The following is a 4,846-nucleotide window of genomic DNA, read 5'->3' on the forward strand; positions in this document are numbered from 1 at the left end:
TCTTCACCACATTTGCTTATTCACCTGCTTTGTCTTCAGTGGTTGTATCGTCCTTCCCTAGTTTAACAAAAAAAAAAAAAAAATCACTTTCTGAACTAAAGTGTGCCTGATTCATGTCATTGTATTTTCAGTCACCTCAGCATGCATGTGGAAGCTGGAAAATGAATAAGAAAGACCAAGAAAGGTGCTTGTTTCAGTAGCACATTTATTAAAATTGGAATGATACAGAGATTAGGATGGCCCATGCTCAAGGATGACACCCAAATTCGTGAAGTGTTCCATATTTAAAAAAAAAAAAGAAATAAAGGAAAACCAAGAAAGAATTGATACACTTAAATTATGGTGTTCAATAATATTGCAAACACTATGGCTGCCAGAACAAACAAATCTATCTTAGAGAAAATATATCTGGACTACATGCACTTTGGAATGTTATCAAGAAAGATCAGCCTTAGAAAAGGACTTCATGCTTTGTAGAGGGTTAGAGAAAAAGAGAAAGACTTTCAATTAGAGACTGACACAATGACTACAATTGGATCAAGTACACAATTCTTGTGAGAATGGCACAGAACAGTACAGTGTTAGTTCTGTTGTCCCAGCTATGGCTATGTTACCACTTGTAGAAATGAGGACTATAATTCTTATCAGTATTTCTTCCCAGTATGCTCTTCATTTAAAAAACATAATATGTTAATGGGGCTAGTCCATCTTTGGTTGTATGTGTGTTAGTTGTATCATGTTAGGCTCAAGTATGAGTTTATAATTTTCTTTAGAGAGTAAGTATGGTTTAAGGTGCCAAGTTGACAAGAGGTGAACTTTGATGGTTAAGGTTATATGTCAATGTCACTGGGCCATGATTCTCAGTAGTTTGGAAGTTATGATGTAATTTGGCAGTTGTGTAAAAATGTAATCTCCCAAGATGAGATCTCTTATGACCAACAAATCAGTGGAAAGGAAATTTCCTCAGGGGTGTACTTGTACCCCAAATGAGGTTTCAAAAAGTTCTTGGAAAATTTTTATTATATTTTAATTTCACTTTTTGTTAACTTTTTGAAGTTAACATATATGTCATCTATATCATATATATGGGCATTCTGGAAAAGTTCTCTAGTTTTTTATCTAATTTGGATCCTACATCTGGCTAATCATCAACTGACTTCCAATTCTTTGGACTTGAGCCAGTATCCTCTATATCTTACAATTCACACATAATCTTCACACCCGCTAATCTTACAATTCACACATTATAAGATTGTAATTCAGTTTGTGAGCCAGCAGCCTGACATCTGAGCCTGTCAATACTAGATTTAATTATCTGATACTACATGAGTCTTAAGAAGGCTCCATCTTGATGTCTGATCCATGGACTTGGGACCAGCCAGCCTTTACAATAATAGATACTTCCTTGAGATAAAGTTCTCTATATGTTTACATATATAAGCTTCATTGGTTTTCCTTCTTTAGGGAACTCAGCCTAAAAGAAATTGACATAATCCCATATAACAAAGCTGGCTCCACTCTCACATCGAGGGGTAGAGCCTATTTGGTTTAAGGTGATCAGACTGTTCTATCTCCCTATATATTCATTAGTTCATTAAAAGGTAGATGAGCAAATTCAGGTCAGTGAGATGTGGAAAGACTTTTGCTGAGGTTTCTTGGGAGACTACATTCCTCTTGTGAGGTAGCTTCTTTGAGAGATGTTCTCTTCTTACTGAGGGAAAGGAAACACATGTAGCCCTTCTAGAAACTGCTGCAGTCATCTTGAGATCACGAAGGGTAATACTCAGGTAAAGCAGTGATTTTACATGGAGAAATGAAAGAAACTAGGTCTTTGGTGACAGGATGGATCTCATCACTGAGGACAAAGCTTTGCCTGAATGTTCAGTTGATGACTTAGCTGTTGTTGTGAGGGGTCAGTTACAGCTCACAGTGACCCTATGTACAATAGAACAAAACACCGCTCAGTTGTGCACCTTCCGCCCAATCATTCCTGTGTTTCAGCCCATGGTTGCAGCCATCTGTGTCAATCCATCTCGTCAAAGGTATTCCTCTTTCATGCTGACCTTCGCCTGCAGTAAGTATGATCTACTTCTCCAGAGATTAGTCCCTCCTGATGACATGTTCAAAGTACTTGAACGAAGTCCTGTCATCATTACTTCCAATAGCATTCCGGGTGTACTTTTTCCAACTCAGACATCTTCATTTTTCTGGAAGTCCATGGTACATTCAATACTCGTCACCAAGACCAGCATTCAAATGCACTAGTTCTTCTTCAACGTTCCTGGTTCATTGTCCAGCTTTTATGTGCACATGAGGCTGTTGAAAATACCATAGTTTGGTCAGAGGCACTTTTATCTTTAAAGTAACATGTTTGCTTTTTAACACTTTAAAGAGATCTTTTGCAGCAGAGCCAAATGCAATATGTTGTTTGATTTCCTCATTGCTGCTTCCTTGGGTGTTTGACTGTGGATGCAAAAAAAAAAAAAAGAAAAGAAAGAAAACATTAATCTTTTCTCCGGTCATTTTATTACTTATTGGTGCTTGTGATAGTTACATACTTTCATATCAACTTGATATATAGAAGTGTAAGGGTGGAGTCTAGTCTGTCAATCAGGTCACAACCTGATGGTACCTCCTTGTGGGTGGGACCTTCTCATAAGGAGGGTTGTGGGAACCTCCCCTCCTCTCTCTGCCTTCACCTTCCTGTTGATGAGCCATGCTGAGACCTGCGTGAGCCCTGTGATGTGGACACCACCATTGGATCCACACAATTCTGCACCCACTGGTCTGTGATCTTCCTGCATTCTGCATCATGCATGTGTCTATGTGTGTCTGAAGAGGGACTTACAGATTAGTATCAAACTTATGGACTTGAATTGACTGGGCAGGGATGTTTTATTGATGCATGATTACTTGTTGATATAAAGCTCTTTCTTATACATTTATGCGTGTCACTGGATTTGTTTCTCCAGTCAACCTGGCGTAACAGTGTAGTTATGAAGATTTGTTTTCTTTATGTTGAGGAGTCATCCATACTAAGACTGTACTCCTTGATTTTCATCAGTAAGCACAATTCCTTTCTACTTTCAGCTAGCAAGGTAATGTCATTGGCATATCGCAGGTTGACTTAATAAATTCCATTAACTGTTTAAGCTGGTATGAGTTTTCTATTGCTTGCAATTAAAGATTATACCATCATATTAACAAAAACTAACCCTTATGAGCAATTTACAACCTAACTCATTAACTACTTAAATGTGAATTCAGTAGTAATCATATTAAAGTCTGCCTGTGGGAGTCATGGGGAGGTCCATGTGGTAAGACACATTTGAGTTACAACTTAGAATTTAGTAAGTATTTACTAAGTACAATGTGCTAAACAAAATTGAGCAGATTTCTTTGACTATAGACCTACTCGTAGCCTTTAGTATACTAATGTGAACTGTTAATATAACCGAGAGGGATATAATATACAATGATTCTAAATTTCTTTCACCCTAAACACTAGCAATATCTCAATGATTCAAGTTGGCTCAGGAAACACTGATATGGATAATGGCTAGCTAGAAGAGAAAATCAATATCACTCTGTTCTTTTCACAAAAATGGGAACATTTGAAACAACTTTTGTTAGATTGGTAGATCTTGATAAGTAAAATGGATTTAGGAGCTTCTTTAATTAGTCAAGTTCATCACCTAAGCTCCACTAGGAAGAAACTTGAAAGAGAAATCAGTGTGTCACTCTTGAAAGTTAACAGTAGGGCTTCTCTTTTTCTTTTAATCTTTTTGAGTCCCGGAGAAATTTCAAGGAATAAAAGATAGTAGTAAAATAAGCTAAAGTGAAAATAGGAATATTTTGCCACTGTATTTACATGAAACATGAGTAATGAGCAATTTATTCCTTCACATTTAATAAGGTACCTATATCACATTTCTCACATCACAGTATCACTGTATAGTTATGAATTGACCCTGGAAGAAATCAGCCATGGCAGCTCAGTGGTTAAGTGCTCAGCTGCTCACTGAAAGATCCGTGGTTCAAACCTACCAGTCGCTCCACTGGAGAAAGATGTGGCAGCCTGCATCCTCAAAGATCTACATCCTTAAAACCCCTATGAGACAATATTACTTTGTCCTATAGTGTCACCATGAATTAGATTTGACAGATTATTTTTTCCCCTTAAAGAAATATGATATATTTAAAGCTTGGCTACTTCACAGGAAAAATTGATAGTTAAAGAGAACTCTGTAAGGTCTAAGGTGACAAAATTACAGAATTAAGGGTTGTTACTTTATTAAGACAGAACATTAAGTCTATAAAACCCATTTACAATTATTGATGGTAGTTCCATTTACTCCAGATAAAGTGGTCTTCTACTTTTTCTAAATTAGGTCTATGAATAATAGGATGATTAAAACTCAAAAAAAAGGAAACCAAAGATATTCACACACATCTTGTATGTTCTGAAGAAAATTGCATAACTTTGCTCTGAATTGTTTTCAACAAAGGTTTAGTTTACACATAAAATGATGGAAAGGAGAAAAAAAAACAACTAATAAAAGAAACTCAGAAAATAATTTCCAGAAACATACTTGGCAGAGGAAGAAAATAAAAACATTGATCTTTCTCTTTAAGATTCCACTGACTTATTCTACTCATCAGTCACTGTGATCCAAACTCCAGGCTGAAGTGACTACCACATGCCAACCAGTAGAAAGAAGCCCTGGTGGCATAATGGTTAAGCATTAGAATGTGATCTGCAAGGTTGGCAATTTGAAACACCAGCCTCTCTGTGGGAGAAAGATGAGGCTTTTTACTCCCATGAAGACTTTAGGAATTGCACAGG

At 36.8% G+C, this 4,846-nt stretch overlaps 1 non-coding gene across 1 annotated transcript; it reads left to right on the plus strand.

Moving 5' to 3' along the window:
• The first annotated feature begins 184 nt into the window (after positions 1–184).
• LOC115872832 lies at positions 185–288 on the plus strand. The gene has a single exon (XR_004048069.1). It is a non-coding gene; the product is annotated as a U6 spliceosomal RNA (small nuclear RNA).
• The last annotated feature ends 4,558 nt before the right edge of the window (positions 289–4,846 follow it).

This window comes from Echinops telfairi, unplaced genomic scaffold (assembly GCF_000313985.2).
Source record: "Echinops telfairi isolate 266 unplaced genomic scaffold, ASM31398v2 ScPeMD7_7457;HRSCAF=8495, whole genome shotgun sequence".
NCBI lineage: Eukaryota > Metazoa > Chordata > Mammalia > Afrosoricida > Tenrecidae > Echinops > Echinops telfairi.